Raw genomic sequence first — 22,123 nt, 5'->3', positions numbered from 1 at the left:
CATTACTTTGCCAACAAAGGTCTGTTTAGTCAAGGCTATGGTTTTTCCAGTAGTCATGTATGGATGTGAGAGTTGGACTGTGAAGAAGGCTGAGCACTGAAGAATTGATGCTTTTGAACTGTGGTGTTGGAGAAGACTCTTGAGAGTCCCTTGGACTGCAAGGAGATCCAACCAGTCCATTCTGAAGGAGATCAGCCCTGGGATTTCTTTGGAGGGAATGATGCTAAAGCTGAAACTCCAGTACTTTGGCCACCTCATGCAAAGTGTTGACTCATTGGAAAAGACTCTGATGCTGGGAGGGATTGGAGGCAGGAGGAGAAGGGGACGACAGAGGATGAGATGGCTGGATGGCATCACCGACTCGATGGACGTGAGTCTGAGTGAACTCCGGGAGTTGGTGATGGACAGGGAGGCCTGGCATGCTGCGATTCATGGGGTCGCACAAAGTCGGACACGACTGAGCAACTGAACTGAACTGAATTGAACTGAATACCCTTAGAATATGTAGTTAGTTGTGTATCTTATTTTCAGTTACTTATTTTATATTGGCTTTCAAAAAAGTTAACATGTAATATGAAAATACATGTATAACATGCTGAAAACAATGAAGCAATTTACTACTTCTGCAAGAATGAGTAAAAAGAGTGTAATTTCTAAATATACACACATGCACACCACACTAAAAGTATGCTTGATCTCTAACAGGAAAGAGAGGAAGGAGGGATTTACATTTTAAGTGGGAATCCATGTTTATACTTTGGAAATGAAGTGAAAAATCTCTCAGTTTTGTCTGGCTCTTTGTGACCCCATGGACTATACAGTCCATGGAATTCTCCAGGCCAGAATACTGGAGTGGGTAGCCTTTCCCTTCTCAGGGGATCTTCCCAACCCAGGGATCAAACAGGGGTCTCCTGCATTGCAGGCAGATTTTTTACCAGCTGAGCTCTCAGGAAAGCCTGAAATAATCTCCGCTTGAACAGGGACTTGAACCCTGGATCTTCAGACTAGAAGTCTGATGCTCTACTGACTGAGCTATCCGGGCTCTTACACTTTGGGGGAAATTCCAAAGAAGCAATCAAATTGATTCATCTTTAATGTATTCTAGAAGATAATGAATCACATTTAGTGGAAGAAATGTACTAAGCATTGCCCAAAAAGATCTACAGAAAAACAAACAAACAAACAAAAGAAGCTAGTAATATAGTTAAAATAATAAGAAAAATGCAAAAAAGATGGGAGATCTCAACCTATTGCATTCACATGCATGACTAACACAAACGCATGCAAAAAATAAAGAATGAATAAGTTGAATGGGATCATCAGTAAAACAGCAATTATTGAGGATGTGGGTAATTTAGGAAGATCTCACAGATGAGTTGTGGGTGGTATCTCTTTCATGTAGTAAATGAGTGAGAGGTGAACATTCTAGCTAGAACTGCTTTCGTGAACATAAACCTGAATGTACTTGCCTCTTATGTCTCAACTGTTCCTGGGCCAAAAGAACAGCTTAAAATTCCTTTTCTCTCAACTGAGAAATCTGAATAGAACTTATCACTACTGATTTATAGACTTTACACCAATATACACGTCTGAAAACTAGTAACATCCCGTAATATTATATAGTCAGCTCATCAATTTTATTTATAAGAAAAAAATGAAATATGTAGAATATCAGTCCCAAACAAGACTTTGGAAATACCACAGGAAAACCAACACTTTAAAAATTAACTATGTTGCTGCTGCTGCTAAGTCGATTCAGTTGTGTCCGACTCTGTGCAACCCCAGAGACGCAGCCCACCAGGCTCCCCCATCCCTGGGATTCTGCAAGCAAGAACACTGGAGTGGGTTGCCATTTCCTCCTCCAATGGATGAAAGTGAAAAGTGAAGTCGCTCAGTCATGTCCGACTCTTTGCGACCCGATGGACTGCAGCCCACCAGGCTCCTCCACCCATGGGATTTTCCGGGCAAGAGTACTGGAGTGGGTTGCCACTACATTCATCCCTAAAACTATCTTAGGTCACTTACAATATATTTCACCATGCAATCAAATTAACTTTCAATTGATAATAATTAAACATTGAGAGGTGAATTGAGAATTGAGAGGTGAAGAGAAAAACACAGGCCGTAAGAGCAAAATCACTAATGTAAATGAATTTAACTCAAATTTTTGCATTTTTGAGCATTCAGATGAAGAGCAAAATCTTCAGAAAAAGTGATAATTCATGGTAGAAAATAAAGATTAAAAGGATAACTTTTCTTACAAATGGATTTAATAATAATGAAAAATGTAATTCACAATCTTTTAGACACCTAGCAAATTATAGGTTTGTTTTCTAATCGAATTGGAAAAAATGAATGGTGTACCATCTTTTATATATATAAGGAAACAAAAGCCAAAGAAAGTGAAATAACAGTACCTTTGATTGAATCATTGCCACAGATGCAATATGAAGAGAGGGAAGCAGAAGACAACATGTCCACAGTGATGCAATTTGTACTTCTAGGGTTTTCTGACCTTCTAAACCTCGAAGGGCTATTATTTGGGGTGTTCTCCATCATTTACATCATTATCTTTACTGGAAAGAGTCTTATAATAGTAACTACACTTGACCCTGCCCTGCACAAACCCATGTATTTCTTCCTGGCAAATTTTCCTTCTTGGAAATCTGTTACGTGTCCATCACTCTACCTAGGATTCTGGTGAACCTTTGGACTCAGGACAGAAGCATTTCTGTGCTGAACTGTGCTGCCCAAATGTGCTTCTTCCTTATCCTCGGAGCCACTGAGTGTCTCCTCCTGGCGGTGTGGCCTATGACCTCTGTGTGGCCGTCTGTGACCCTCTGCACTATCCCCTGGTCATGACCCCAAAGGTGTGCCTCCAGCTGGCTGTGGGCTCCTGGGTCAGTGGAATTCCAGTGCAGATAGGGCAAACATGCCAGATCTTCTCTCTGTGTTTCTGTCATTCGAATAAAATTAACCACTTCTTCTGTGACATACCCCCCATTCTGAAGCTAGCCTGAGGAGACACTTTTGCACATGAGCTCTCAGTCTATGCAGTAGCTCTGTTTTTGCTTCCATCTCTTTTTTGTTGATCCTTGCCTCCTATAGCCAAATCATTTCCACTATTCTGAGGTTGCCAACAGCCAGAGGACAGGCTAAAGCCCTCTCCACATGCTCTTCTCACCTGTTGGTTGTGATGTTATTCTTCGGATCTGCTGCCATTACCTACTCAAGACCAAAATCCAGTCATTCTGCAGGAACTGACAAACTCTTCTCTCTGTTCTACACCATAGTGACTCCGATGTTCAATCCCATGATATACAGCCTTTGGAACAAGGATGTGATTACAGCACTGAGAAAATTATTACTTGAAAAATAATGTGATGATTTTAATTATAAATGTTTTAACTGTTTGCTAAACAGTTAACAGAGAAATATTTTCAGCTTCTATCATCCCTCTTTAAGGAGTTAACCACTTCTATTCTGAGATGCACTTATGAATACTTTAGAAAACTAATCCATAATTTACTGGGCTTGGATATATACCAGATAAGTGAGTAATCAATCCTCCATGCCTAAGGAATAATCCTGCTTCATGAATTATATAGTAATTAACATATTAAAAAAGCTAAAACAAAATTGAATCAGTTAAGTTTTTTGGCTTACATATACTGGGAAATATATGTTTGTTTATCTAAATAATTATCTCTATCTCCACACTTGCATTTGTTGGCATTCTTTGATTCTATAGCACAGAAAATGACTACTAGCTGTTGAAAATTGGATGTTTGAAAGAGGGATTGAATGAGTGAATGGGTAAATGAATATTGCTAGTGCCAACATCAGACTGCTAGCAAAAACATCTAGATTTTTTCAGAGAACCAGTACTATTGGGAGCATATTTGCTTATCCACTATAAACTCACATGAAATTACTCCAATCATAAAACCCAAAGAAGAGGATTCATAGATTTTGTTCTCTAAGTGCGTGATAAAAGAGTACCTTACTACTCATCTTAACCGGTTTGCTTTGCATGTATTTGCATGTTCTACTTAGCAAATTTGATCCAAAATAATTTGCTTTGCATTATTTCATCCATTACATAGCTACATTCTAACAGCTAAATCTATGTCAATTTGAATTTTTAAAAGAAAATATGTATGGATATAAAAGTGAAGAAAAGTTTTAGAAGTTATTTTCAGAATTACCCACAGTCCATACAATTGCATTATATTAGTGTGTCTGGACTAACCTCCCATGTCTTTATCCCCTCCTTTAGTGTTGAACATTTTAAATCATTGACTGATATAATGAAGGAATGTGAACATATCTTACTAGGATTATTAATGCCCATCTTCCCAGTTCCAGCCTCAAATCAGCAACATTAAGAGATGATTTGTTGTAGCTGTCCCTGAGAACTTCTGCTACAGTTCTTTTGACAATTATTTCATTCTCTAGTTTTAGTTTTAATTATAAACTAAGCCATGCCCGTGGGGCAACCCAAGATGGGCGGGTCATGGTGGAGAGATCTGACAGAATGTGGTCCACTGGAGAAGGGAATGGCATCACTTCAGTATTCTTGCCTTGAGAACCCCATGAACAGTATGAAAAGGCAAAATGATAGGATATTGAAAGAGAAACTCCCCAGGTCAGTAGGTGCCCAATATGCTACTGGAGATCAGTGGAGAAATAACTGCAGAAAGAATGAAGGGATAGAGCCTAAGCAAAAGAATACCCAGCTGTGGATGTGACTGGTGGTAGAAGCAAGGTCCGATGCTGTAAAGAGCACTATTGCATAGGAACCTGGAATGTCAGGTCCATGAATCAAGGCAAATGGTCAAACAAGAGATGGCAAGAGTGAATGTCAACATTCTAGGAATCAGCGAACTGAAATGGACTGGAATGGGTGAATTTAACTCAGATGACCATTATATCTACTACTGCGGGCGGGAATCCCTCAGAAGAAATGGAGTGGCCATCATGGTCAACAAAAGAGTCCGAAATACAGTACTTGGATGCAATCTCAAAAATGACAGAATGATCTCTGTTTGTTTCCAAGGCAAACCATTTAATATCACAGTAATCCAAGTCTATGCCCCAACCAGTAATGCTGAAGAAGCTGAAGTTGAATGGTTCTATGAAGACCTACAAGACCTTTTAGAACTAACACCCCAAAAAGATGTCCTTTTCATTATAGGGGACTGGAATGCAAAAGTAGGAAGTCAAGAAACACCTGGAGTAACAGGCAAATTTGGCCTTGGAATACAGAATGAAGTAGGGCAAAGACTAATAGAGTTTTGCCAAGAAAATGCACTGGTCATAACAAACACCCTCTTCCAACAACACAAGAGAAGACTCTATACATGGACATCACCAGATGGCCAACACTGAAATCAGATTGATTATATTCTTTGCAGCCAAAGATGGAGTCAGCAAAAACAAGACCAGGAGCTGACTGTGGCTCAGACCATGAACTCCTTATTGCCAAATTCAGACTTAAATCGAAGAGAGTAGGGAAAACCACTAGACCATTCAGGTATGACCTAAATCAAATCCCTTATGATTATAGAGTGGAAGTGAGAAATAGATTTAAGGGCCTAGATCTGATAGAGTGCCTGATGAACTATGGAATGAGGTTCGTGACATTGTACAGGAGACAGGGAGCAAGACCATCCCCATGGAAAAGAAATGCAAAAAAGCAAAATGACTGTCTGGGAAGGCCTTACAAATAGCTGTGAAAAGAAGAGAAGGGAAAAGCAAAGGAGAAAAGGAAAGATATAAACATCTGAATGCAGAGTTCCAAAGAATAGCAAGAAGAGATAAGAAAGCCTTCTTCAGCAATCAATGCAAAGAAATAGAGGAAAACAACAGAATGGGAAAGACTAGGGATCTCTTCAAGAAAATCAGAGATACCAAGGGAACATTTCATGCAAAGATGGGCTCGATAAAGGACAGAAATGGTATGGACCTAACAGAAGCAGAAGATATTAAGAAGAGATGGCAAGAATACACAGAAGAACTATACAGAAAAGATCTTCACGACCCAGATAATCACGATGGTGTGATCACTGACCTAGAGCCGGACATCCTGGAATGTGAAGTCAAGTGGGCCTTAGAAAGCACCACTATAAACAAAGCTAGTGGAGGTGATGGAATTCCAGTTGAGCTCTTCCAAATCCTGAAAGATGATGCTGTGAAAGTGCTGCACTCAATATGCCAGCAAATTTGGAAAACTCAGCAGTGGCCACAGGACTGGAAAAGGTCAATTTTCATTCCAATACCAAAGAAAAGCAATGCCAAAGAATGCTCAAACTACCACACAATTGCATTCATCTCAGATCAGATCAGATCAGTTGCTCAGTCGTGTCCACCTCTTTGTGACCCCATGAATCGCAGCATGCCAGGCCTCCTTGCCCATCACCAACTCCCGGAGTTCACTCAGACTCACGTCCATCAAGTCAGTGATGCCATCCAGCAATGTCATCCTCTGTCGTCCCTTTCTCCTCCTGCCTTGGATATTTCCCAACATCAGGGTCTTTTCAAATGAGTCAGCTCTTTGCATCAGGTGACCAAAGCAATGGAGTTTCAGCTTCAACATCAGTCCCTCCAATAGACACCCAGAACTGATGATCTCCTTCAGAATGGACTGGTTGGATCTCCTTGCTGTCCAAGGGACTCTTAAGAGTCTTCTCCAACACCACAGTTCAAAAGCATCAATTCTTCAGCGCTCAGCTTTCTTTATAGTCCAACTCTTACATCCATACATGACTACTGGAAAAACCATAGCCTTAACTAGATGGACCTTTGTTGGAAACGTAATGTCTCTGCTTTTGAATATGCTGTCTAGGTTGGTCATAACTTTCCTTAAAAGGAGTAAGCATCTTTTAATTTCACAGCTGCAATCACCATCTGTAGTGATTTTGGAGCCCAGAAAAATAAAGTCTGAAAGTGTTTCCACTGTTTCTCCATCTATTTTGCCACGAAGTGATGGGACTGGATGCCATGATCTTTGTTTTCTGAATGTTGAGATTTAAGCCAACTTTTTCACTCTCCTCTTTCATCAAGAGGCTCTTTAGTTCTTCTTCACTTTCTACCATAAGGGTGGTGTCATCTGCATATCTGAGGTTATTGATATTTCTCCCAGCAATCTCGATTCCAGCTTGTGCTTCATCCAGCCCAGCGTTTCTCATGATGTCCTCTGCATATAAGTTAAATAAGCAGGGTGACAATATACAGCCTTGACGTACTCCTTTTCCTATTTGGAACCAGTCTGTTGTTCCATGTCCAGTTCTAACTGTTGCTTCCTGACCTGCATACAGATTTCTCAAGAGGCAGGTCAGGTGGTCTGGTATCCCCATGTCTTTCAGAATTTTCCATAGTTTATTGTGATCCACACAGTCAAAGGCTTTGGCATAGCCATAGACCTTTATGAAGCTCCAAAGTCTTATCTGAAGCTTAGTTTCTGCATTTGCAAGGGGAGAATATTAATTATACTACCCTTCAGGTTGTGATGAGGATGGTTAATAGGTGCTCAATAAATATTAGTTGACTTGGATTCTGCCTGAATTAACATTAAAAAAAAAGAAAAAGTGGTACCCAAAGCCAGTCCTCTGTGAGAACCTGGAGGGATGGGATGGGGAGGGAGGTGGAAGTGGTGTTCAGGTTGGAGGGGACACATGTATACCTATGGCCAATGTATGGCAAAACCATCATAATGTTGTAAAGTAATTATCCTCCAATTAAAATAAATAAATAAAAAAATTAAAAAAAAAAACCTCCTGCCTGGTTAGGAAGCACTTCAGGTAGGAGGTAACTTGGTTGTGATTTGGAGGAAAAGGACCAAAAAGAAACTAGTTGTGAATTCCAGGCCTGGTTTATCTAGTTAAAATTATGTTTGCTCTGATTCATTCATGGACTTCCCCAGTGGCTCAGTGGTAAAGAACCCACCTGCAGTGCAGGAAACTCAGAGAAATGGGTTCGATCCCTGGGTCAGGAAGATCCCCTGGAGGAGGGCATGGCAACCCACTCCAGAAAAAAAAATAAAGAAGTTCTCTCAGTGCCAGGGTGACAGCTCAAAACCTAGAGAAAGTGGACATGTAAACTGAATAGTTTTTTAACATTGTTTTTCCAGGTGAGCATGCATTGGAAGAATTTAACTGAACTGAATCAGCTCTGGATTCTAAAATGTTTACAGTTTAACTGGTACATCAATGTCTCCCCAACTCCCTATGAGCAGGGTGTATGGAAGAAGCATTATATTCAAATGGTGAAAGAACTCCATGTTACCAAACCCAAGGTAAATTTGGAAAAGAAGCAACAGAATTACTAACATCAGCTACTTAGGAATTCTAGAACTAAGTTGGAGAAGGCCATTGGTTCAAAAGAAATATACCATGATTACAAAATTCCCTTGTTCTAAGAACTTAACAGCTCTTTTCAAGATATCCATGTTAGTTGAAAGTCATCTGACACTCCACCCAGGTTAGGACTTGGAGCTCTTCATTCCTTCCAGATTCCTGGATTTCTGTGTCTCTGATGCCTACAGTACACAATTCTGACACTGGGATTCTGTGGGTAATGTGCAGTATTTATTACTTATGGGTCATCAAATTTTACTTAACTAATTCAAATTTTCTGTGATTCTACCAGGCAAACTGAAGTTTATGTTTCTATCATTTATAAAGAAAAGTTTTCAAAAAATTAGCAATTAGGAAAGGGCATAATGGGCATATTAAAGTTCTTTGTACTTTAGAAACTAGCAATGTAAAGTCCTTACATAGAATCGTAAACAGTAAATAGTATGAGCATAAATTTTTCTAGTGGTTTTCTACGCATTGTAACCAATGTTTATGTTCATCCTTATAGACACAGTTAATTAGATAACTAATGGGAAATTTTTATGAGCTTTTTCTTTATGGCATGATCTATATACATGCAGAGTTGCACATCGTTTTGTATAATAGAAGAGTTCCTGAAAATTATGTCTAAATTAAAATTTTTTAATTATTTTTAAAACCATGGGGATTTTTTTTATAGAAAAACTGCAGTGAGTCCTTTTTGAATTGAAGAATCCTTTTGAAATATGAATAGTAGGTTCTTAACATGTTTACTTGAAGTAGAAACCCTCTACATTTAATATAGTAATAAACTGCATAATTAATATTGTTATAACTACAATGATAAAAGCAGTCTTTATGATTTCAATGATGGCAGTTCTTCATGAGAAATTCTTTTAAAAAGAAAAATGTAAAGTGCAGTGGTAGAAGAGTTATTTTAAAAATTACAATAGCTATGACTCTTTTTGTCACAAGGCTTTCCTTAACTCTCATTCAAAGTCACTCATAGGCAGGGAAGGCTTCAATACCTGAAGCTTGGGCTGTTTTGTGGCAGAGGAGAGAAAAGTGATTAACCAGGTTGTAGAATGATGAAAGGTTTTGAGTATTGTATGTAATACTGATTTTAATACTTGGTCTTCTGTTGGGGGCCAGAGTGAGGCACTTGGCCTGTGGCAAGGGTCATGAGGAAGGAGGCTTGACATACACAAAGGTGGGATCGAGCCTCAGGAGTCCCCCTGGAAATCCTCGAGCATCTACCCCCATTACCAGAGCCTGCCTACTTTACTACTTTGTGCTCTCACCTACACCTCTGACTTTATGGCGGGCTGTCCCCCACCACCTCTTTCGGAGAAGGAGTTAACCTAGAGCTCCAGTTAATAAAAACTCCTGGGCGTGACAAGAGTGTTTTAACCTACAAACTCCTCTGAAGGTTCTCTAGTCTGCCTGACAGGCTTGTCCGGCCACATGTGATTGCTCACAGACCCCCAACTGTGAGAGGCACGAGATGCTTTAAACCTTCTAAAAACAGGTTCCTTAGAAAAGTTAGAAAACTATTAGTATAAGTATAATGGGCTGATTAGAAATTGTATGGGGAGGGGTTTTTCATTTGTTGAGCCAATGTTTGTTGCTAAGTCTCCTTATCCCCTGCCCTTACACACATTAATGAATATATAGAAGAAATAAGTATTAACCTTTGATATAAATCACGTTAGACCTTAGGCTAAGTAAATTCTTTCCTTAACTAAAACCCACTATACTCTCACCCTATAGGACTGTGACTTTATTTGGGTGGCGTCTGTTTTAAGAATAATCATCCCTGGAGAAATAAGTGTTCTGGTTGACTGACTGCTGTCACAAGGAGAGGGTCATAAATTGTCAGCAGGCCCCCTGGCCAGAAGATGAGGTAACATCCCTAAGACCTCTGTATACATTTGTATGAAGCACCTGACTTTGATAAAAGTCAGGACTGCTGACCCCACGTGACTTTTGCATAACATCTCAGTGTATAAAAGTAGACCATGGAAAATAAAGAATTGGGATCAGTTTCTCAAAATACTGGTCTCCCCATGTTGCTCTCTCTCTTACACTCTGGCTGAGTCTCCACCTGGAGCGGGGAACCCACAAAGCTTACTAATTTTGCCTGGGCTTCTAAGATCCGACCGGGGAGGCCTCAGTGTCTCCTGTCCTTCGGGAGAATGGAAGGATGCCTGTGGCCTACATAAGTGGTGCAAGCTTCTTGTCTTGAAGTTTTATTGGTCTCCCGCGTAAACCAAGCTACTCAGCCTCTTTTCTCCACTGAATTTTCCTACTGAGCTATCCTCATTCTATTACTCTTTACATCTTTAATTAATATCTAATTGAAGCTATTGTATCCTGATCCTCGCCGACGCCATCCCCGCTTCGAACTCCCTGGATCAGCCGGGGCTGGATCCAGGCAGGTGGCGCCCGAGACAGGTGATTCGAAGGTAGGTCCCCAACCCTATTCCCCCTGTGTTGAATTTTAGGGAAAGCTAGGACCCCACTCAGGGTGCCACGGACCCCCCTGTAGGATAGACAGGGCAAGTAGGAGTGGGAAGTGTTGAAAGTGTTAAAGAGTTAGAGTTAGAGAGAAAAAAATGGTTTCTGAAGTTAAAAGGCCAAAGAAAAGCCTGATCTTTTGAAAGCTAAAAGCTTTATTTTCTATTATACTTAATTTTCTGACATGGGTAACACTGAATCAAATGAAAGACAGCTCTTTATAGGAGTAATTTTATACTTACTAAGTAAAAGAGGAATCAAAGTTAAAAAATCCAGCATTCAATCATTTTTTTCATTTGTACAAGAGCACTATCCCTGGTTTCCAGATGAAGGCACTGTTAACTTAGATGTCTGGGAGAAAGTAGGAAAACAGCTAAAAACTTACCATGCCAAACATGGCTCAGAAAAGGTGCCTAATGACGCCTTTTCCTTATGGAATATCATTAGAGATGTCTTAGACCCTGCCCCAGATTCAGAAAAAGTACATCTTAAAGGGGATAGTGAAGAAAATGCTGTAGCTAAACCTGCCTCTGAATCTAAAAGAGTAACTTTTAAAGAGGAAAATGAGGATGAAACGTTAAACCTGAGGAAAATGAGAAAAACGAAGACCTGCCTGACTATCGGCAATTAAGAAAGATGTTAGCAGCTATGACTACTCAGGAGCAGCTTAAAGATAGGGATGAGAAACAAGATCAGCTTCCCCCGAAAGAAAAAGAGAATTTAGACAAGATAACAGCTAAATATTGCTCTGATGAAAATTGGCTCTGATGAAAGATGCCCCAAAAAGCCTAAGAGAAACTTCCCCTGTCAGGCCATCAGCTCCAAGGAGCTTAAGGGAAAAGTCTTAAGGGAAAAGTAGGAATTCCCAAGAGACCTTCCCATTTAATCCATATATAACCTCTGGATACCAAACAATTCAAAGAGCTCCAGAGTATAGAGCAGAGGATATGGAACCTATGCCACTGATACCACCTCCCATACCAAGCCGTACAGGTCCTATTAACCCCACAAGATTGCCGCCACCTTCTTATCGAAGTGGGAAATTTCCAATATTGATCCCAAGGAGACGGGCCTTTTCTGCCGCTGGTGAGAAATTCGATCCCCAACTTCAGGCTTGTTTCCCTTTAATTTTTGACAATGATGAAAGGGAACAAAAGGCTATTGACTGGGAGCCTGTTTCTTTTCAATTAGTAAAAGAACTTAAAAATGCATGTATTTCATATGTGCCTAAAGCCCCATATATGATGTAGCTAGTAGAAAATTTAGCAGGCCAATGGTTAACACCTCGAGAATGGAAAACAATTGCTAGGGCCTGCCTGTCCGGAGGACATTTTATACTTTGGAAATCTGAATGTGATGATCTCGCTCGTATATATGCTTTTTCTAACCAAAATGGAGACCTTAAACATATCACTGAACCTATATTACTTGGTCAGGCCGACTACCCCTCATATGACCAACAGATGAAATTAGATAGAACTGCTATACAACAGGTGGCTGATTGTGCCTTTACTGCCTGGCATTCACTGCCCGATGGTAAGGCATCAGGTACTGCTCTATCTGATATTAAACAAAAGTCAGAAGAGCCATTTGAAGAGTTTGTCTCATGACTCTCAGAAGCTGTCCAGAGAATAATTTCTGATTCTGAGGCAGCTAAATTATTAACAAATCACTTGGCTTTTGAAAATGCTAATTCCACCTGCCAGGCTATATTACGCCCTATTAGAAGAACTGGATCTTTAATTGATTATATGAAACAGTGTGCAGATGTAGGACTGTCAATGCTACAGGGTGTTTCTATAGCTGCAGCAATAAAAGGGAATTCTTATCAGCAGGCAATCCAAACTTTTTTTACTAACAAGAATAAGCCATCACAAGGTGATCCCAATAACCAAGGCAGGAATGCATCCCCTAGAACTTGTTTTTCCTGTGGCCAGGAGGGACACACTTCTCGTTATTGCCCTCAAAGAACACCTGGTTCTTATCTGCCTAATCCGGCCCAACCAGCTGTGTCTGCTCTGCAAGACCCTGCCCCCCACCCCCCTCCCCGGCCCATGAATACTAGGTCTCTTTGCCCTCGCTGTCAGAAAGGATATCATTGGGCAAGGGACTGTAGGTCACGATTCCATAGAAATGGAGTTTTTTTAGGCCCCAACCAGCACTCCGGAAACGGGTTGAGGGGCCAGCCCCAGGCCCTGACAACGACTGGGGAAGACTCACTGAACCCATTCATTCCCTTCGTCCCATTGTAGAGCTTCTTAGAGCAACCCCAAGCAGTGCAGGACTGGACCTCAGTTCCACCACCTCAACAATATTAACTCCAGATAGCCCCACTGTAAAAATTCCTACAGGAATTAAAGGGCCATTACCAACTGGCCTGGTAGGAATTATACTAGGCAGAGGTTCCCTAGCTATGAAAGGTCTTACAGTTATTCCTGGAGTAATTGATTCAGATTATATAGGAGAAATTCAAATAATGATTTCACCCCCGACTAAAACTTTCCAAATACATCAGGGACAGAGAATAGCCCAACTTTTACTTTTTCCTTATCATACTGCAATTGGAAAAACAGCCGCCCAAAATGAAAGACGTGACAAGGGATTTGGGTCTAGTGACATGGCTTTTTGGGTAACAGAAATTACTAAAAAGCATCCCATGAAATCTATTCTTGTTAGTGGCAAGTCTATTGAAGGGCTATTAGACACAGGAGCTGACGTTTCCTGTATTTCTGGGACAGACTGGCCCAATTCCTGGCTCAAACATACTACTGCAAATAACTTAGTGGGCATTGGGAGAGCTCCTGCAGTAGCCCAAAGTGCAAAAATTTTAGACTGGCAATTTGAGGATACCCGTGGAACATTCCAACCGTATGTGATTCCTTCGCTGCCCTTCCCACTGTGGGGGAGGGATGTGCTGTCTCAGATGGGCATGTTACTTTTTAGCCCTGATGATAAAGTAACTTCTCAAATGTTACAAATGGGCTATGACCCTTCAAAAGGATTAGGTAAACAGACAGGAATAATTGAGCCAATTTACCTGGCTCCTCGAAAATTCCATACTGGATTGGGGTATCCAAATTTTTGATGGAGGCCATTGTTTTTGCTGCCGACCCCATTATGTGGAAATCTCAGGACCTGGTGTGGGTAGAACAATGGCCTCTGACTAAAGAAAAACTTCTGGCAGCTAAAACATTAATTTTTGAACAACTAGAATTGGGACATATCGAGCCCTCCAATAGCCCCTGGAATACTCCTATTTTTGTTATTAAGAAAAAGTCTGGTAAATGGAGACTTTTACAAGATTTAAGAGCTATTAATGCCACCATGAAGGACATGGGGGCCCTACAACCTGGGCTCCCTTCCCCAGTAGCCATTCCAGAGGGACACAATGTAATTGTAATTGATTTACAAGATTGCTTTTTCACCATTCCCTTAAATACGGAGGATAAAAAGCGATTTGCCTTTAGTCTTCCTTCAGAAAGCCTTAAACAGCCTTATCTACGGTTTCAATGGAAGGTTTTGCCTCAAGGAATGAAAAATAGCCCCACCCTATGTCAAAAGTTTGTTAGTGCTGCTTTAGAAGATGTTAGAAGTAAATATGAACAAGCCTATATGATCCATTATATGGATGACATCTTAATTGCCCACCCTGATAGGGCTCATTTACAAACTGTCCTCCAGGATTTGACCCAGGCATTAACAGACAGAGGCTTAAAAATCGCCCCAGAGAAAATTCAAGTCAATCCGCCCATAACCTACTTAGGATGGGTTATCAGTTCAGAAACTGTAACTCATGCCCCATTAAAATTGAGAAAAGATCACCTTGTTACTTTAAATGATTATCAAAAAATTTAGGAGATATTAATTGGATCAGACCTCATTTAAAATTAACCACTGCTGAATTAAAGCCTCTTTTTAATATTTTATGTGGGAATCTTGACCCAACTTCTAAAAGACAATTAACTGCTGAAGCTCAGAAAGCTTTAGACAAAGTAGAAGCACCCCTATCTGATAGCTATGTAAAAAGAGTTAATTTACAGACAAACTGCAATTCCTCTGCTTAGCTACTCCAACTGCTCCTATGGGAGTTTTATGGTAAAATGGCCCCCTAGAATGGGTCCATCTCCCCGCCCAAGCTAAAAAAAATAGTGGCCTCTTATCCAGGACTGATAGCTATGTTGATATTAAAAGGGAGAAAACGGAGCATTGAATTGTTCGGTAAAGAACCAGCAGAAATTGTAATTCCATATAATAAAGAACAACTTGATGCTCTTCTAATGTTTGATGAGGACTGGCAGATTGCCGTAGGAAATTACTGTGGTCAAATTCTGCATCATTTACCTTCGCATGCTTTGCTGAATTTTATATCCAGACATCCAGTTATTTTTCCTGTCAGGTGTAAACAATCTCCTATTCCAAATGCTCAGATAGTTTTTACTGATAGGTCAGCAAATGGTAAAGCCTCCATAGTCACTAAAAATCACCAAAAAGTTTTAGAAACACGGGAAACTTCAGCTCAAAGAGCTGAAATAACAGCAGTCATAGAGGCTTTTGCTATGTTTGCAGATGAAGAATTTAACCTTTATTCTGATTCTCAGTATATTATCAGGTTGTTTCCACACATTGAAACTGCGGTTTTGTCTGAAAATAAGACTACCATATTTCATCTGTTAAGTAATTTACAGCAAAAAACTTGGAAAAGAAATAAAATATTTTTCATTGGACACATTCGGGCTCATTCCGGATTGCCCGGCCCTTTAAATGCTTTTAATGACTTGGCTGACTTGTTAACCAGAAATACAGTGGCTACGGTGATTGAGGAAGCCAGGGCCTCTCACTTACTTCATCATCAAAATGCTACTGCTTTAAGATATCAATTCCAAATTCCCAGAGAAACTGCTTGAGAGATTGTGCATTCTTGCTTACACTGCCCTACTGTTTATAATAGTCTACCTATGGGAGTTAACCCTCGCAGTCTCAAACCTAACATACTCTGGCAAATGGATGTAACTCATATCTCTTCATTTGGAAAACTTTCCTTTGTTCATGTAACTGTAGATACCTTTTCTCATGTCATTATTGCAACTGCTCGTACCGGAGAGGCAGTTAAAGATGTTATGCAACATCTCTTTACTTGTTTTTCGTATCTACGTCTGCCAAAGGCTTTGAAAACTGATAATGCCCCTGCTTATACTTCTAAGTCTTTTCAGGAATTTTGTTTACAGTTTCAAATTAAACACAATACAGGCATCCCTTATAATCCCCAGGGACAAGCCATTGTGGAAAGAGCACATCAAACATTAAGCCTCAAATTCAAAAATTAAAAGAAGGGGAGTTTAAGTATAGCTCTCCCCATCAAATTTTGCAACATGCTCTTTTTGTAATAAATATTTTAAATGCTGATTCAGCCGGAACTACTGCAATGCTTTGCCATTGGTGCCAGGAGCAATTGAATGCAAAGCCATTAGTCAAATGGAAGGACCTCCTCTCCGGACAATGGAAGGGTCCCGACCAGTTGTTAACCAGCGGTAGAGGATGTGCTTGTGTTTTTCCACAGGATGCAGATTCTCCAATTTGGGTTCCAGACAGATTGATTCATCATGTCTCAGCACCTCAGATACCGGACTCCACGGCTGCTGCGACCCCGCAAGAGGAAGGGGCCCCCTCTGCCTCCGCTTCCCCTGCCAGCATGGGAGACGTGGCCAACATCAAGACAATTGACTTCAGGGACCTCGGATGAGCAAGGAATGGATCCACCCACCAAACAGATGTCTCAGCTTCACATACGGGACACTACTCCCCCTGATTCCCTGCGCCGCAGAAACATCCCAGGCCACCTAACTCAGGCGACCCGGAATGCCCCCATACCCACTTGGGGACAAATAAAAACACTCTGTCACCAGGCATGAGGAATGACTTCCTCCCAGGGATCTCCAGCTTCTCCTGAGAAAATATTTATTGCCATGCTTGCCTTGCTTTCCTGCCAGGTAAGCGCCTCTCCTATTCCAGCTAAGTATTGGGCATATCTCCTAGATCCTCCAACTTTCCAGGTTGTTTCCTGGAATAATGAGCCTATACAGTCAACACAGACCAACCTCAGCTTTTGGGAGGATTCTATACTTCTTACACTAAAGATAAATATCCTATTAATTTTAATTATACCTTCAGGGGATTAATAGATGATCTTCCTGTTTGCTTTAACTTCCCCAATAGTCCAAAGAGTTTTATTACACCCACTAAAGAAGGGTGCATTGGGGCCTCTACAAAAATAATTATAACAGATTCCTCAAAAATAGATTCCCAGTCTTTACATCATCAGGTAGTTTGGGTATTAGTGGTCTGCTTGCCCGGCATCCGTGACCCTTATGTGACCCTGCACTTTACACTCACTCCTGGTTATCCAGTGTTATAAGATTGCTCCTTCAGATGAAGTGTGGAAGACCATAGGTGGCTGTACTGGGTATCCGACTTGGACAACTTGTACTTATAGTTCAAGGACTGATTATAGGATACCAGGCGGTGGGAATTATACTATTCAGGACTGGAGCAACCCGAATCCGGGTGAGGATCTGCCGGGGTCCAGCCCCAGCTGATCCAGGGTATTCGAAGGAGAGACGGCATAGGCGAGGGTCAGGAAACAACTGCTTAATTAAACATTAATTAAGGATATAAAGAGTAATAGAATGAGGATAGCTCAGTAGGAAAATTCAGTGGAGAAAAGAGGATGAGTAGCTTGGTTTACGCGGGAGACCAATAAAACTTCAAGACAAGAAGTTTGCACCACTTACGTAGGCCGCAGGCATCCTTCCGCTTTCCCGGAGGAGAGGAGAAACTGAGGCCTCCCCGGTTGGATCTTAGAAGCCCAGGCATAATTAGCAAGCATGGCGGGTTCCGCACTCCAGATGGAGACTCAGCCAGAATTTGAGAGAGAGAGTGACATGGGGAGACCAAGTTTCAGTGAACAAGGCCCACACTTTATTTTCCAAAGTAGTTTTTATACCTTAAGTTATGCATAGAGGATAATGGAGGAAGGGGTGGAGTCATGCAAGGACAGCAGTTCCTGGTCCTAATCGAAGGCAGGCTTCCAAACTTATCATATGCAAAAGATCAGGTGAATTACATCATCTTCTGGCCCGGAGGCCTGTTAACATTTTAAGAAACTTATTTTTTCTAAAGGTGATTATTCCAAAGTCAGGCACCAGCCTCCAAAAAAGCACTGGACAAAGCTGCATTTTACATTTCTATACACCCATTATATCAATCAATACACTGCCAAGGACACAGTAGGTAAGGAGTATGGAGACTTAGCAGCAAACATTGGCTCAATAAGTGAAAAACCCTTCACCAATACAATTTCTAATCAATCTTTTAACTACGCAAAAGAATCTGTGTTTAGACAGTTTAGAACATCTCCTGCCTCTCACAGTTGGGAGGCTCTGAACAATCACACGTGGCTGGAAAAACCTATTCAGGCAGGCTAGAGGATTTCCAAAGGAGTTTGTAGGTTAAACACTGTCACACCCAGGAATTACTAACCGGAGCTGTAAGCTAACTCTCTTTTCAGAGAGAGGTAGTCGGGGACAGCCCCCCGTAAAATCAGAGGTGTAGGTGAAAGCACAAAGCAGAAAGTAGGCAGACTCTGGTTTTGGGGGTAAATGCTCGAGAATTTCCAGGGGGACTCCTGAGGCTTGATCCCGCCTTTGCATATGCCGAGCGTCCTTCCTCATGACCTTTGTCATGGGTGGAGTGCCTCACTCTGGCTTCCGGCAGTGATAGAATTCTAGTTGAGCTATTCCAGATCCTGAAAGATGGTGCTGTGGAAAGTGCTGCACTCAATATGCAATATGCAATATGCACTCAATATGCAATATGCCGGCTCCCGGCAAGGATCCATTGATCAAGATAACATTGAAAGGCAGATTTGAGAATTGGAATAGGATTCCTCTTCTTTGGCCTACGCAAGCCACTAGATGGCATATTCACCAATTTGTTCCTCCTATGCTGTCTTATACAGCTGAAAGCAAAACCTATTGGCAACCTGAGATTTGGAGAGCCCTTGCTGCTACTGCCCCCGTTTCTGTATCTCGCCCAGATAACGATTCCACTTATTCTGTTTTAGCTTGTTTACCCTCGCCTTATGTTTTCCTTTTTACTAATGACTCCAACAAACTTAATGTACACATGAATTATTCAGGTGGACCTAACGTGGTAACTTGTGAACAATGTATGCTTTCATCCTGTTTGACCCCTCAATATAATGTTTGCTCTTTTGTGGTGTTGTGACGTCCACCCTATCTCATGATACCTGTGATGGTGACCTCCCACTGGTATGACAATTATGGTCTTGCCATGTTACAACTACAGGATTTAATGTGATCGTGACGGTTTGTGGGCTTACTTACTTTAGGAATATCAGCTTTTATAGCAGCAATTAGTTCTGTTACTATGGCAGCAATATCATTGACTCAACAAGTGCATACTGCCCAATATGTTGATACCATGTCTAAAAATGTTTCTTTAACTCTAGCAACTCAGGAAGCTATAGATAGGAAATTTAAGATGAGAGTAGACAGCTTAGAAGAGGCAATTATGCATATTGGGACTGAGTTACAGGCTTTAAAGGTGAAGATGGCTTTGACATACCACGCTGATTACAGGTGGATATGCGTGACATCTTTGAAGGTAAACGAGACAGATTATGAATGGGAAAAGATTAAAAATCATATCTCAGGTGTTTGGAATAGTTCTGATATTGGCCTGGACATAATCAAATACAGACCTTGGAACACTCTCGACTGGATTTTACCACCGATGGAGCAGCTAATGACTTTTTTCATACCTTCTCTAACTTTATTTCTGGAAAAAATATTCTGTCTAATACCCCTAGTTATGCTGTCATTGGTGCTCTAATCCTACTTCTCATAATCATTCTTCCTTGTATTGTCAGGATTCTTCTGCAGAGCATTCAGAAGCTTGCGACTGAGCTGCATCTGGCTGTTTAAAGAAATAAAAAAGGGGGAGATGTTGGGGCCAGAGTGAGGCACTCCGCCCGTGGCAAAGGTCATGAGGAAGGAGGCTCGACATATGCAAAGGCAGGATCGAGCCTCAGGAGTACCCCTGGAAATCCTCGAGCATCTACCCCCATAACCAGAGCCTGCCTGCTTTACTACTTTGTGCTCCCACCTACACCTCTGACTTTACAGAGGGCTGTCCCCCACCACCTCTTTCGGAGAAGGAGTTAACCTAGAGCTACAGTTAATAAGAACTCCTGGGCGTGACAAGAGTGTTTTAACCTACAAACTCCTCTGAAGGTTCCCTAGCCTGCCTGACAGGCTTGTCCTGCCACATGTGATTGCTCACAACCTCCCAACCATGAGAGGCACGAGATGCTTTAAACGTTCTAAAAACAAGTTCCTTAGAAAAGTTAGAAAACTGTAAGTATAAGTATAATGGGCTGATTAGAAATTGTATTGGTGAAGGATTTTTCATTTGTTGAGCCAATGTTTGTTGCTAAGTCTCCTTATCCCCTGCCCTTACACACATGAATGAATATATAGAAGAAATAAGTATTAACCTTTGATATAAATCATGTTAGACCTTAGGCTAAGTAAATTCTTTCCTTAACTAAAACCCACTACACCCTCACCCTATAGGACTGTGACTTTATTTGGGTGGCGTCTGTTTTAAGAATAATCACTCCTGGAGAAATAAGTGTCCAGGTTGACTGACCACTGTCACAAGGAAAGGGTCATAAATTGTCAGCAGGCCCCCTGGCCAGAAGATGATGTAATACCCCTAAGACCTCTGTATACATTTGTATGAAGCACCTGACTTTGATAAAAGTCAGGACTGCTGACCCCATGTGACTTTTGCATAATATCTCAGTGTATAAAAGTAGACCATGGAAAATAAAGAATTGGGATCCGTTTCTCGAAATACTGGTCTCCCCATGTCTCTCTCACTCTGGCTGAGTCTCCATCTGGAGTGCGGAACCCACCAAGCTTACTAATTTTGCCTGGGCTTCTAAGATCTGACCGGGGAGGCCTCAGTGTCTCCTCTCCTTCGGGAGAACTGAAGGATGCCTGCAGCCTATGTAAGTGGTGAAAGCTTCTCCTCTTGAAGTTTTATTGGTCTCCCGCATAAACCAAGCTACTCAGACACTTTTCTCCACTGAATTTTCCTACTGAGCTATCCTCTACTCTTCACATCTTTAATTAATATCTAATGGAAGCTCTTGTATCCTGATCCTCGCTGACGATGACCCTGCGTCAAACTCCCTGGATCAGCTGAGGCTGGAGCCCGGCACGTAGCCTCGTGGGTGGTGCCACATTCTGAAAGACCCTGAATTCCCGGTCTGTTCTTGATAAGAACCTGATGCCCAGACACCTCTTCGAATGTAACCCTGTGGAAGAAGTCACAACACGAAGGGGCACTGACACCCCAGTACAATGCCTGGAAAAACCAGCACATTCCAAATTCAGCTCCACAAGTGGCCTGTCACCCCGTGAACAACTCGAGAGGCAAGCAGAGTTCCATTCCTTAACACAAGACGAAGCCTGACTCTCCTGTCCCAACTCTGCAGGGACCCTGCGATCCGAGTCAGAAATGGAGAGGAACCCTGAGGTACCTGCCTCAACTCAAGATGAGGCCCTCTTCCATTGCACCAAACCCGGTGGAGTCCCAAGAGGCCCCTCCCAACTCCACAGTATCCCTGATTTCTCATAGGCACCCTGAGAAGCTCTCTGAGGTAACCGGCACAAGTCAAAGGAATCCAGGGTTTCCCGCCGCACATTCGAGAAAAACCACGAGGTTCCCCCGTCATTGCAAGATGAAGCCCTTTTCCGCTGCAGCGACTCAAGAGAAATTCCACGTTCTGTCTTGAAGTTCGAAACGGTACTTGACAACCTTGATGCGACCCAAAACTTTCCTGGACAAACCGGTCTCACTCGAGAGGAACACTGATGTTCCCAGCACCACTTCATCTGAGCCCCTTCTCCCCTCCTGATCTCGACATGAGGGTCGATTCCTGAGCTTTGACTGAAAGGGGATCCCTACCTTCCCATTGCACCTCAGATCTAGGCTGGTCTCATGAAGAAATTCGAGACGTAGCCTCGTTGGTGGTGCCACATACCGAAAGACCCCGATTTCCCGGTCCGCTCTTGATAAGAACCCGATGCCCGGACAGCTTTTCGAATGTAACCCTGTGGATGAAGTTACAACACGAAGGGGCACTAACACCCCAGTGCATAGTCCAGAAAAACCCGCAGGTT

At 41.7% G+C, this 22,123-nt stretch overlaps 1 non-coding gene and 1 pseudogene across 1 annotated transcript; one reads left to right on the top strand and one right to left on the bottom strand.

Annotated features, from left to right (window-relative positions):
• Window positions 1-969: 969 nt before the first annotated feature.
• TRNAR-UCU (transfer RNA arginine (anticodon UCU)) lies at window positions 970-1,042 on the bottom strand. The gene has a single exon. It is a non-coding gene; the product is annotated as a tRNA-Arg (tRNA).
• A 1,431-nt stretch (window positions 1,043-2,473) lies between these two features.
• LOC129647251 (olfactory receptor 10AG1-like) lies at window positions 2,474-3,379 on the top strand (annotated as a pseudogene).
• Window positions 3,380-22,123: the final 18,744 nt, after the last annotated feature.

This window comes from Bubalus kerabau, chromosome 3 (genome assembly GCF_029407905.1).
Source record: "Bubalus kerabau isolate K-KA32 ecotype Philippines breed swamp buffalo chromosome 3, PCC_UOA_SB_1v2, whole genome shotgun sequence".
In the NCBI taxonomy this organism is placed as follows: domain Eukaryota; kingdom Metazoa; phylum Chordata; class Mammalia; order Artiodactyla; family Bovidae; genus Bubalus; species Bubalus kerabau.
Note: the sequence above shows the minus strand (reverse complement) of the source record. Positions and strands in the feature narration are given on the sequence as shown.